The sequence below is a fragment of the Odocoileus virginianus genome, chromosome 12 (assembly GCF_023699985.2).
Source record: "Odocoileus virginianus isolate 20LAN1187 ecotype Illinois chromosome 12, Ovbor_1.2, whole genome shotgun sequence".
NCBI lineage: Eukaryota > Metazoa > Chordata > Mammalia > Artiodactyla > Cervidae > Odocoileus > Odocoileus virginianus.
Window position 1 is genome coordinate 36442569 of NC_069685.1, and position 14588 is coordinate 36457156.

Here is a 14588-nt window from a genome sequence, read left to right on the forward strand (position 1 = left end):
GATTAATAAATGTTACGGATGGAGAAATCCAGGAATGCATAAAAGCAGGACCTACCTACCTAAACTTGGGTGTGTGTGCTAAGTCGCTTCAATCATACCTGACTTTATGCACTCCTATGGACTGTAGCCTGCCAGGCTTCTCTGTCCATGGGATTCTCCAGACAAGAATACTGGAGTGGGTTGCCATGCCCTCCTTCAGGGTATCTTCCCAACCCAGGGATCTAAGCCCCATCTCTTATGTCTCCTGCATTGACAGGCAGGTTCTTTACCACTAATGCAACCTGGCAAGCCCAAATTTTTCTCGATTATTTTTTCTCAAAGAACTGTGGCTTCTGCAATGTTTCTTGGAGGTATATGAGGTGGCCTATCTGAAAGCATCGCTGCTTGATTCTACTTCCAAGTTGGCAGGTCAGTTTTACCTCTTTCCACATCTATCATCTGACATCACCAGGACACAATGAAACAAGAGCCTGACTGGGCACATCCCAGGCAACCACTGAGGGAGCTTTCCATTCTGAGAAGCATGGCTAGAACAACAATACAGGAACTAAAGGATCAGCCACTCCTGGTGATAAGGAATGAAAAGAAAAATGCCTTCAGAGAGCTCTTACAAATGGGCAGCTCAATAGCCTTCAGCAGCAGCGATTTTGTACTGAAATTTCCTTCGGCAGCAGTATTTGCCAGCCGCACTTTGAATGGCAGCCCACCTAATGGAGCAGGCTGTGCTGTCTACGGGCTCTCTCTATGGATATGTGATTCTAGAAGGCCCACGAAGCAGCACGGAATTGGAAAAAATCTGAGTTCACTTATATGGTGTGTGAACTTTCAAAAATGACTCAAACGTTCTAGAGAGGAACCAGTGAAAGAGTGATTACATCAAATAACCATTTTCATCAATTGCTTCCCTTACATTGTTCAACATGATAGAGAAGGACTTTAAAGGCAGTTGGATTTTCTTTTAAAGCTCCAGCCCCTTTTGTCCAGCTCTGTGATGCTGAGAATGTTACCTATCATCACTGAGCATCATTTATTTATATCTATGAAGTGTCAATAATGGTAAAGCGTCTATCTACAATGCGGGAGACCCAGGTTCAATCTCTGGGTTGGGAAGGTCCTTTGGAGAAGGAAATGGCACCCCACTCCAGTACTCTTGCCTGGAAAATCCCATGGACAGAGGGCCATGGTAAGCTATAGTCCATGGGGTCGGAAAGAGTTGGACACAACTGAGCGACTTCACTCAATCACATAAAGTGTCAATAATCTGTCCCCTAAAATAGTTGAATAAACTAAGTATGAATAAAGCATCTTTTAAGTGCAAAGCCACAAAAATCAAGGCAGCTTTCCACTGCAAGTTGCTCAAACTCCAGGCCTTGCATTTCCGACCTCCCTAAACTAGCTATCTGACTTTTCAAAGAATGTCCCAAACTGTACAACAATTCAGTTAAATTCTAGCTTCAAACTACATTTATATGTCAGATAGTCTGTTAAATACAAAGAATATAATGATCAATATTCAAATGGCATAGTTCCTACTCTTGCAGTTTCTATTTTAGCGATGAAGACAGAAATGCAAACAGATAATGTCAGTAAACTTCAGAAAGTGCAGTGATAAAAGTATAATCAGGTTTCTCTGAAAGCAGGGACATTAAACTCACAGAAAAAGGTTAAGGAAAGTCTTCTGCACAGCAGTTGATGATTGAACCAAATTTCTAAGGATGAGAGAAAATCAACCAAGTTAAAACAGGCTTGAGACTTCCCTGGTGGTCCAGTGACTAAGACTCCATGCTCCCAATGCAGGGGACTGGAGTTTGATCTCTGATCAAGGAACTAGATCCCACATGCCAAAACTAAAGATCTTGCATGACCCAAGGAAGATTGAAGATCTCAAGTGCTGCAACCAAGACCCGAGACAGCCAAAAAAATAAATAAATAAAAATAAATATTAAAACTGCACTGAAAAAAACATTAAAAAGAGGTTTGGGGAAGACTTTTTAGATAGAGGAAAAGCACTAGCTGAGATAGTGTAATGCAAAACAACGTAATACATGCAGTATTCCAGTATTTGGTGGACTGTTCCAATAGTTGGCAGAGATCAACACAGTATTACTGGAAAATACACAACTTCTGGGGACAGGTGAAAGATGAATGCAAAGAGACGGACAGGGTGCCAGAGTTGATGACTTGTAAAGAAGCATAGATATGACAGAAAACATCTGAATGATTTCCAAACATGTAACAAAGACTGATTTTCACTTTACCTCTATCTCCCTAATGTCTGGATAGAACATCCATCCCCAAATTCAGCATTCCAACTCACAGATGTGTCTCCAAAATGTGAAGGCATATTGAGAGCTATTCATTATTCACAAGGTAGGAAAGTTTCTGAAATATTTTCTTTATAAAGAACTATAATAGAGCAAATTACAGTCCTCTTAACTATTTATCAGTAACTTACTTATTTCCTGAAATGTCTTTCTAATTTCAAGTTGGAGATCATTGCTAATAGTCATCATTATTTTTCTCTTACTTTTTGATATGCTTCTCCAGCAGAGACAGATGGGCAGACTCATAGCTAACTTGAAATTTGCATGACTAAAAATCCCTGATAGCATATCCTAAAATATGATGGTCTTCATGTGCCAAGGTGGGGGTAGGGGGGTGGGGCATGGAACAAGAGCCATTGGTAACTGGCATGGAGATGAATGAAGGGCAGGGCCAAATTTAGAGAAATTATTTTTAAGGAATTGTTGCTAACCTCCCACTGTTCTTCATGTGCTTGTTCCAGTTTTTGCTTAGATGAGTCTCTCCTCCATAAACACACTTGGAATATGTTTTCTTCCTCCTACCACTCCAAGTCCTTTGGACCTTTAAAGTTCAGACAATAATCCTTCTTCCATTAATCTAAAGGTACCAATATTTTTTCCTTGTGAGACAAGCTATAAAGTCAAGCATATTATAATCAGACAGCATATATTTGCTCTCCACTTTTCCATGGGCTTTAATCTTTTCTCCTCAGCTAGGTTTTCATGTAGCATAATGTTGGAAATAATATTTTTCCTTTCTTCTCAAATCTTCAAAGGTCAGATGTTGTTCAAAATCAATGGAAATTTCATTTGACCCTTTAATCCTTTCACTCATCCTCATAAAATGGTCTTATTATTTTTGCTGTCATAAAAGCAGAGACAATGGATATGAAAGGTTGTGTCCAAATAAGACATTCAGTTGTTCAAAAGTCTTTTAATCAGCAACTGCTGGGGGCGGGGGGCGGGGCGCGGGGGGGGGGGGGTGGGCAGTGGTGTTTGTAAAGGGAATCTGCTTTGCTTTGTTCTTATTGTTCATCTGAGGATGAGGGGAAGTGAAAAAGTGGAAGTGTTAGTCGCTCAGTTGTATCTGACTGTTTGTGACCCATGAACTGTAGCCCACCAGACTCCTCTGTCCATGGAATTCTCTAGGCAAGAATAGTGGAATGGGTTGCCATTTCTTATTCCAGAGGATCTTCTCCCAGGGATCAAACCTGGGTCTCTGCATTGCAGGCAGATTCTTTACCATCTGAGCCACAAGGGAAGCCTGGAGGTGAGAGAAGAGAGTATTTCTTTAGTTTGTCTTGGCTATTGCTCATTTGTTTCAGTGACCAGGACTTATCCCTACCACTGTCAAGGTTCTTCCTTGAATGTTGGGTGCTAGAAGCCCAGGAAATACCTTTCCCAGACTTCCTTGTTTCCAGAGCCTAAATTTGATTACCATTCTGTCAGTGAGGCAACTTCATGTGAGATGTAGGGATAGAATAGAAGAACCCGTTGTCTTGCTCTTCCAGGAACAGTGGCCAAAGATTCATGGACTTTAGCAGATGTGAGGGTCTGTATGGCCTCCAGGTGTCACCAATTTAAGTCTCACCTGACAGTATCCACCTGGATTGAATGGGAAACTCTGAGTAGATGAGAGCTTCCCAATGATTCCTGAAGATAAGACAGTGTCAGCTTCCTGATTTTTGCACAGTACTTGATAGCTCATGTCACCTTCATCAGCATTCACTATTCTGGTCCTTCCAGTGGTTTTATAGGACCTTCACTGTCACTCTATGAAATCTCTTTCTGCTTGAATTACCTAAAGTGGCTAATTCTCACTGAGTCATAGTCATCCCACTAACATAATAAAATTCTTACCTTGATAAAATCATACTTGCAAGGGAACCAGATTTATGGGTTTCACCAGGCAAATTTGTGTGATCATTTAATTTTCATAGCTTCTTGTATTTGTTTATTTGTGTGATCCCTTTCCTTGAGCAATTAATAGGGGAATCCCTAAAATGGATAGAACTAAGCTTGCATTGGGGCTTCCCAGGTTGCATTAGTGTTAAAGAACCTGCCTTACAATGCAGGAGACATTATAGATGTGGGTTCAGTCCCTGAGTTGGGAAGATCCCCTGGAGAAGAGCATGGCAACCCACTCCAGTATTCTTGCTTGGAGAATCCCATGGACAAGGAGCCTGGAAGGCTATATTCCACAGGTCTGCAAAGAGTTGGACATGACTGAGGTGACTTAGCACACACCCACAAAGTATGTATTTAGAAGGGCAACGGATTGTCTTCCACACTGAGAGTAGCCTTGGAAGAAAGAGAAAGCAGTGCAGAGAAATTAGTGGAACCACCAGAGAAGAAACAAGCAGACAGAGGCTCTGGGGCCAGAGCAAGGAAGAAAGGGGGATTGTGGCAGCTGGTTGTGCTTGAGAAGGAACCTCAGTGATCAGTAAGCAGCAGGTATCTCCCTTGGATCCAGGTCTCTTACGAATCATCATCCAACCAAGCATGGGTACGCCCATTATCTTGGCAGAGTCCTGCACAAACTTCACTCTTCCTAGGGATCCTTCCCTCAGGACTCTGATTTTAGTGGCATACGTTCTTCTCCCCTCACTCATCCGACACTTGATTATCTATCAAGTGCAAGCATAAACACTGGGCACACTCTGGGGAGCAGCCCCGACAAAGTCATTGCCCTCATAAGGCTTGTATTATGCTGTGGAAAATAGACACCCCACAGGTAAACAAGGAAAATAATTTAAAAGTGGTAAAAAGGATACAAACCATATGATAGGTTGATAGTAGGGAGGGTGTGGGTTCTTTCCTATTGGCTTAGTGGTGAAGAATCCTCCTGCCAATGCAGGAGATGTGGGTTCAATCCCTATGTTGAGAAGACCCCATAGAGAAGGAAATGGCAACCTATTCCAGTATTCTTGCCTGGGAAATCCTATGGACAGAGGAATCTGGCGGGCTACAGTCCATGGGGTCACAAAGAGTCAGATATGACTTAGCAAATAAACAACAACAGCAAGGAGGGTAGGAGGGGAGGTTATTTTAGGTGTGTGGTCTGGGAAAGCTTCTCTGAGAAGGTGATGTGTGAACTGTTACCTGAAAAGTAAAGAACCAGATGTACAAGAGTGGAGGAAAGAGCATTCCATTCTTCTCTGGACAAAGAGTACAGATGATATCAAGTGAAGGGCCCTTGAGAGAGCCCAGACTGGTTTTTTTTTTTTTTTTTTTTTTTCAAGTGAGGAGGGCATAGTGAGTTAGAAGTAGAGGGTTGGGAGAAACCAAGCAGGTAAGGTAAGCACGGTCTTTATCATGTAGACTCGTGATGGTTATTGTGCAAGAGAGGCTTGATCTTGCTCATGCGCGTGCATGCACACACACACACACACACACACACTGCAGCATCATGTTCCAAAGCCAGTGTTATGCTTCTGTCTCCATAAAAAGAGCAAGTAAACCCAAAACAAGGTGCTCTAGGGGCTTCCCTGGTGTCTCAGATGGTAAAGAATCTGCCTGCAATGCGGATGACCTGGGTTCGATCCCTGGGTCAGGAAGACTCCTTGGAGAAGGAAATGACAACCCATTCCAATATTCTTGCCTAGAGAATCCCATGGACAGAGGAGCCTGGCAGGCTACAGTCAGTGGGGTCGCAGAGTCAGACATGACTGACCAACTTTCACTTTCACTTTTCAAAGTGCTCTAACACTGCTTCTGGGCTTCCCTTGTGGCTCAGCTGGTAAAAAAAAAATTCCACCTGCAATGTGGGAGACCTGGGTTCAATCCTTGGGCTGGGAAGATCCCCTGGAGAAGAGAAAGGCTACCCACTCCAGTATTCTGGCCTGGAGAATTCCATGGACTGTATAGTCCATGGGGTCACAAAGAGTCAGGCATGACTGAGCGACTTTCACTTCACAACACCACTTCTGGTGAAAAATTCACCCTTGTGCAAGGTAGCCAGAAACAGTATAAGCCAAGAGGAAACTGGTGAAGAGTCTGTTGTTTATATGTTAATGCAACTGAAAATTATCCATCTGAGCAGTGGAAAAGCAGTACATTGTGAATTCCAATATTAATTCGGGCTTGGCAGGATACCATGCTTTGTGAGAAGGAGTCATCGCCAAGATCATATTTATAATAATGTTTTCCTGTGTATCCTCTGTGTTTAAGTAGCCTTCAAAAGAAGTAGCTTTTTTATCATTACAATTATATTTTGTTACAAGATAAAAAGTCTTGCATCACAAATGCATCTAACTGAGGCTTCAGTTCTTATAACAAGCAAGAGAAGCCACTGAAGTGCTTTAAAACAAGAGAATGCCATGATCTAATGCACAGTTTTAGAAATCACTGTACTGGGTGGAAAAGACTAGAAGAATGGGGTCTAGTTTAGAAAGCTTTCCAATAGTCTAAGCAGTGAATAGAAGTGCCCTGGGTTAAAATGATGGCAGTGGAAGTGCAGATTACTTTATATTTTAAGCAGAGGTTACATACTTGATTGTTAGCAGAAAAGAAAACTGGGTAGCCAAGCATGACTACTAGGTTTTAGGATTTTTCCAAGAGATAGAATGATTATACTGTTTGCCAGGATGGGGATGGTTGGAGGAGTGGTGATTGGGTGGGCTGAAAAGACAGAATATCAAGAGGTCTTTTTTAGATATGCTCCATATACCATGCATACTAATGGTGGTGTACCAGAAAATCTTTGACATTTGTTAAACTCTCTAGGAAAAAAACCTATGCAAAAATATCTCAAGCACAAGTTTATTATAAGCTTTACCCATATAAAAATGACAGCACACAATTACAAATAAGGAAATATAAAACATTGTTTAGTATAAAGACCATACAATGTTGTATGATTTTTATTTTGTAAATTACTCAGCTTTTACAGAGAAGCCACAGGGAAGGTAAATAATTTGGTATCAGTCAAGTTTGTAATTTTGACACTTGAGGAAATAGAAGAGAAAAGAGGCGAGAACTTGAGATTGTTACAGAAAACTAAACCATGAATCCCCTGATGAGTATGAAGGAAGCAAAGATAGCAGATGGATGATGGCAAATAAAAAATGGATATGAATTTTTTTTTAACTTTTAAGTAACTTTATTGGAGTATAGTTGATTTACAATGTTGTAATAGTTTCTACCCTACAACAAAATAAGTCCATTATACATATTCATATATTCAAAACCTTTTCTTAGATTCTTTTCCTGTGTAGGTCACTACATAGTGCTGAGCAGCGTTCCCTATGCTATACAATAGGTCTCTATTAGCTATCTATATTACGTGTAGTAATGTGTATATGTCAATCCTGCTCTCCCAAATTATCCCCCCTTACTCCCTGGTAACCATACGTTTGTTTCTGACATCTATAAGTCTATTTCTGTTTTGTAGATAAGTTCATTGTACCCTGTTTTTAGAGTTCACACATAAGTGAAGATGTGGTACATATACTGTTGTTGTCATTCAGTTGCTCAGTCGTGTCCGACTCTTTGAAACCCCATGGACTGCAGGACGCCAATCTTCCCTGTCCTTCACCATCTCCCAGAGCTTGCTCAAACTTGTGTCCGTCGAGTTGGTGATGCCATCCAACCATCTCATCCTCGTTTGTACGCTTCTCCTCCTGCCTTCAATCTTTCCCAGTCTTATGGTCATTTCCAATGAGTCAGATCTTTGTATCAAGTGGCCAAAGTATTGGAGCTTCAGCATCAGCATCAGTCCTTCCAATGAATATTCAGGATTGATTTCCTTTAGGATTGTCTGGTTTGATCTCCCTGCAGTCCAAGGGACTCTCAAGAGTCTTCACTAACACCACAGTTTGAAAACATCAATTCTTTGGCACTTAGCCTTCTTTATGGTCCAACTCTCACATCCATACAACTCTCACATCCATGCTGGAAAAACCATAGCTTTGACTAAATGGACCTTTGTCAGCAAAGGAATGTTTCTGCTTTTTAATATGCTGCCTAGGTTTGCCATAACTTTTCTTCCAAGAAGCAAGTTTCTTCTTCTTTTTTTTTTTTTTTTTTTTTTTTGTCATGGCTGCAGTCACCATCTGCAGTGATTTTGGAGCCCAAGAAAATAAAGTCTGTCACTGTTTCAATTGTTTCCCCATCTATTTGCTATGAAGTGATGGGAGCAGATGCCCTATGCAATGAAATATTTTCAGATGTTTAAAAAAAAAGAATGAAATAATACCATTTGCAACAACATGGATGGACTTAGACATCATCATTCTGAGTGAAATCAGTCAGAGAAAGATAAATATCATATGGTATCACTTATATGTGCAGATGAAGTTTTAATTGGATTAAAAGATCTTTGGAATTAGGGAAACAGCTACTGTAAGTTCACATATGACAAGGTGTAGGATATAATGGCCCTGCAGTGGATGACCAAGGCCTGTGGAGAACACATCTTAGGAAATGAGAAGGTTTAGGATTTGGAAGGCCAGGAGGTTGGATGGGTCCCGCATGTGAATATGGAATTCATCATGAGTAATGACTGTATTAAGAAAAGAGAGGAAGAAAACAAAGAACTGGGACCTAAATTTTCATGAATGAGAGGGACCAGAAGGTTGGCAGAAGTTGTGGACATTGAGTGTTGTAAACTTCAAAGGAACTAAGAATTTTTGAAGGAGGAAAATAGGGTGCATGTGATACTGACAAGCAGAAATAATATCCACTCTGTCTCTTGGCCTTAAGAGTCATAGGACATGAGAGATAGGTATATAGGTGGGCAGATACAGTGATAGACAAATGTATCTTCTGCTGGCAACTTTGTATTATTGGTACAACAGGTTGAGTGATTTCCAATGATGGTGATGTATAAACCTTGTGGGTTACAATCCATCATTGGATAGGCTGAGGAAATTTATAGAGTGCTAAAAATATTTAAAAGCCTACAGAAGGACTTCTAAACTATAAAATTGAGGAAAATGGTGTTTGATTTTTCAAAAGCAAAATGCTTCTATATAAAGATTATTTAAAACTGCTCTGACACGAAAGATAACAGAAACTGAATTACAAGTGTCATGTGTAGTTTATAAAATCAACCTGAGGCACTGTTGTCATAAAAGGTTAGGAACCAGTAGAATACAATAGCAAAGAGGATGAAATAAAATTATAATTTGAAAATGTTTGAAAAGGTAAACGTTTATATACACATACAAGGTCCTAGCACTATTATGAAATGCAAATTGAGTATGAAATAAGAGATTAGCCTTCTGGCACTTTCCTCTGTAGGTATAGTGTTCATTTCTCAGCTCTGTCTAAAACTTAGGTTGGAACATCAATTTGTTGAGTATTTAGGTTCCCCAGCACAGCAGGGCACACAAGTATTTGATAAAACAAGTTCTTCACTTATGAGGTAGATGAATTCTTTACAAAACTTATTACAGGGGGAAAAAAAATCATGTAGCCAACTACTAAATGCTGTGCTCAGACCTCAAGCCTAACAAGGACTCAGAAAAGGTAATCATCATTAGGAGTCAGAGTGAAATTAATTAGAAGAGCATCCTTCACACTGAACTTTGTTCCTCAATCTATTGATTTATTATGTGACTGTCATCAGTAAGACCTTGTACCACATGAAAAAAAATTAAACTAAACTAACTAGAAAAATACAAATGAAAGTACATTTTATCTTCTGACATAAAGGTCCTTTTGAAGAGTTTTCTGCTCATAATAACAATAAAAACTGACTTTAAAAAAAAAAAAGGTCCAACTGTCAAACCAAAGTATCAGTGATTTACACCTTTTTAACTCTCATGCCAGTAATTGAGAAAACTTCCACAACCAACCACTAACTCATTTCAGAAGGATTTACTGAGCATGTACTTCCTACTCAGACAAGTATGATGTGTTGGTGGTGATACTCGTTCCGTTTAAGAAACAGCCTCTGCCTTTAAGGAATTTGGGATCTAATTGGGAAAATATGATTAAAACAGAGAAAATGTGCAAGACAGTAAATAAATAGGCATTCTCTTTTACCAAAGCTGATGCCAAATAAACTCATGGTTCAGTGTTTAGTGTTTTAAGAGCTGCAAAAGGGAGGTGTTGATGTTGCTGCTCATTGGCTAAGTTGCGTCCGACTCTTTGAGACCCCATAGACTGCTGCACGCCAGGTCTCCCTATCGCTCATTATTTCCCAGTGTTTGCCCAAGTTCATGTCCATTGAATCAGTGATTCTATCCAACCATCTCATCCTCTGTCATCCCCTTCTCCTTCCTTCAATATTTCCAAGCATCAGGGTCTTTTCCAATGAGTCGGCTGTTTGCAGCATGTGACCAAAGTAGCAGAGCTTCAGTTTCAGCACCAGTCCTTCCAATGAGTGTTCAGGGTTGATTTACTTTAGGATTGACAGGTTTGATCTCATGGAGAAAGACCTGTAAAGCCCAGAGGACATGAGGAAGGCCTCAAAGAAGAAGTGGAGATGAAGTCAACTTGATTCGAATAGAGGAAGGCAGAAGAAAAGGAGAAATAAACAATGAGGAGCAGCTTCTCAATTGAAGATGATGCTGGGCATGAAAAAAAAATAATAGGAAATACCTGTGCATCCTCAAAAGCCCAGAAAATAAAAATGATGTGTATCTTAGACCTTGACAAAATGGTAAATAATTTCAAATGTTATTTTGTTGAGTGAACACAAATATATATTACAGAGTATAATGTGAAAAGTGCAGACATTTGTCAAGTGACAGAAGAGAGCTTGTTATTTGAAGTCATTTCAGAATATGAAGCAATGGACCATGAACAATAAGAACAGTTTGTCAGAAAAGACAAAAAAATTATTTTAACAGGAAAAGCAGATTTGGATCTGGCAGTGGTCAAAGTATATTAAGTGAAGGAAATATAATGATAGATAAATAAAGATGAAAATTTTAAAAGCTGAGTAAGTAGGTTGTTGAAGCCAAATATAGGACTTTGCCTCCTGGTACGTTTTCCAGTATTCTTCTCTGGAAAATTCCATGGACAGAGGAGCCTGGCAGGCTACAGTCCATGGGGTTGCAAAATGTCGGACACACCTGAAAGACTGAGCATGCACCCTGTCATCTACTCCCTGAATTACATTAGAACTTAACATGGTAGAAATACAGAAAAATTCAAAGTCCCTAACACAAAGTACAACATAATGGTTAAACTGCCACGAATGTACAGAATGTACTAGAAGTGGCAATCGCAGTAGATGTGTTTTGGGAACGCTACAACTTAAAAGATTACTGCAGTTAACCAACCTTTCCCTGGTGAAGACATGGCTTGAAATAACTCACAACAACAACAAAAGTCTGAAGAAAGCAGGGGTAAGAGCACTGCGGAATATATGTGAAGGCTAATTATAAATAATTAGCTCCCTAGGGGCTCAGAAAGTAAAGAATTTACCTGCAGTGCAGGAGACCCAGACTCAGTCCCTGCATTGGGAAGATTCCCTGGAGAAAGAAATGGCTACCCACTGCAGTCTTCTTGCCTGGAGATTTCCATAGACAGAAGAATCTGGTTCTAACTGATATATAAAATTCTCAGTCTTGCTAATCAAAATGGCTTCTGATCATAGCTACTTAGATTTGTGTTTACATATTGAAAAGATACACGTACCCCAATGTTTATCGCAGCACTGTTTACAATAGCCAAGAATGGAAGCAACCTTGATGTCCATTAACAGGAGAATGGATAAAGAAGATGTGGTTTATACATGTTTGTGTATATATGTATATATATATATATATATATATATATATATATATATATATATATGAGAGAGAGAGAGAGAGAGTAATGCACGATAGAATATTACTCAGCCATAGAAAAGAATGAAATAATGCCATTTGCAGCAACATGGATGGGCCTGAAGATTGTCATAATAAATGAAGTAAGTAAGACAGAAAAAGACAAACACCATACTGGCATCACTTATATGTGTAATCTAAAAAAATATACAAATGAACTTATATACAAAGCAGAAATAAACTCATAGACATGGAAAGCAAACTTATCATTACCAAAGGAGAATGAACAGGGGAAGGATAAATTAGAAGTTTGGGATTAATGTGTACACGTGACTATGTATAAAACAGGTAAACAACAAGGGTCTACTGTACAGCACAGGGAACTGTATTCAATATTTTATAATAACCTGTAAGAGAAAAGAATCTGAAAAAGGATACACATATACCCATATATTATATATATAAATGAATCACTTTGCTATAATCCTGAAACTAACACAACATTGTAAATCATTGTAAAAAGATGTAGCATTTATACTTTCTGTAGCTGGAATCTCAAGCAAGAAACATGTAAACCTAAGGCAGCTCCACATCCCTTTTGACGCATCCACTAGATTTCCACGGACACCTGTGTCCACACTTGAAGCCAGAGATAGGGCTAGAAGCAGGTACTGTTGCTGGGGGTTGACCCTAGGAAGGGATCACTGTTCCCACAGGTTGCCAACTCATTAGGATAAAGAAGGAGAGGAAGATGGGCTCTCTGTCTTCTCTGACTGCTGCATTTAACACATTGCCTGGTGAAAAAGAAAAGTAACCATGGCCTGAGAGTCCACACACATAGGCCAGGGACATGACCTGTTGCACTGCATAATGCCATTAGAAAGTGGGATCTTAATTTGAATCACTTCTAATGAGATGGATGAAACTGGAGCCCATTATACAGAGCGAAGTAAGCCAGAAAGATAAAGACCATTACAGTATACTAACACATATATATGGACTTTAGAAAGATGGTAACGATAACCCTATATGCAAAACAGAAAAAGAGACTCAGATGTATGGAACAGACTTGTGGACTCTGGGAGAAGGCGAGGGTGGGATGTTTCAGGAGAACAGCATTGAAACATGTGTATTATCTAGGGTGAAACGGATAACCAGCTCATGTTGGGTACATGAGACTAGTGCTCGGGCCTGGTGCACTGGGAAGACCCAGAGGGATCGGGTGGAGAGGGAGGTGGGAGGGGGGACTGGGATAGGGAATACATGTAAATCCATGGCTAAATCAAATCAATGTATAACAAAAACTACTGTAATGATGTAAAGTAATTAGCCTCCAACTAATAAAAATTTAAAAAAAAAAAAAAAAAAGAAAGTGGGAGCTTAATTGGCTACCACTTACCGCTTGTGGCTGATGTTAATGTTTCCATAAAGGAGAGAAAAAGACAGTCTGGGGCTAGTGATCTTGAAGACTGTGGCTGCCTCCAGCTAGGTGCCTTAAAGAGAGTGTTGACAATTTTATTATACACCTCTCCTGGATGGGCTTCTCACTTTCATCTATAATTTGTTGCTTTTCACACTAATGTGACTAATAATTTGCTTAAATCACTTTTGCCATATTTTAAAAACAGAAAGAAAATGTGGCTTTTTGAGAGCAGCTGAGATCACAGGCTGGTTTTCTGTCTTTGCATTATTTAACATAAAAGCTGTCGTGGGGAACAGGAAGAGAGACAGAGAGTGATTTCAGCAGCTTTTCACCAATTTACAGGAGCCTAAGCCTTCAGCAGTGTAAAAGAAATTTTTGTGAGGTTTTTAAGATTCAGTACAGTATAATTTCTCTTTCCCCCCATGAATCTCGATGATGCCACATTCCTACTTCCACTAGCGAGACAAAGAGGGAATCATGACCTTTTCCCCTCCAGTCGTAATGAAATCCAGACCACAGTAGAGAACGGCCTATTCTGGAGAAAGAGAAGGGTTTGATCTAGCATCAGAAAATTCACCTTCCATAGAAAGTAATGAGTCATGTCACATGAAGGTCAGACAGGCAGTAGGTTCAGGGTAACACTGAGTTCCAATATCTTTTACAAATTATTTGATCATTGAAATAAAGTAACTACTTCGATGCTTGAACAAACCATTCACTTGGCTGGTTTGCTGAGAATATAGCCTTCCCCTGAAAATGAGACATTCCTTACTCCATTTTCCATAACCCACACTCTCTCAACCAGAGAAGAAAGACTAACACATAGTGCATATTACTGGCTTCTGTTTGTTATCTTTCATGATTATTTAAAAGATTAGAAATAATACATGTAAAATACCTCCCAAAGTTTTTACCACAAAGAAAACACCCGTGGTCATTATCGTCATCATCATCATTACAGGCATATAATCAAGACATCTTTTTGTATTTGTCTCCCCAGCTAAGTTGTTAGTTACTAAAAGACAAGCATGATACCTTCACTTATTCATTTAATAAACAGCTATTAAATACCTTTGGTGTTCAAGGTGCTGTGGCTTGGATGTAGATAAATAGAGGAAAAGCTGGTAGCAATCTCAGAAT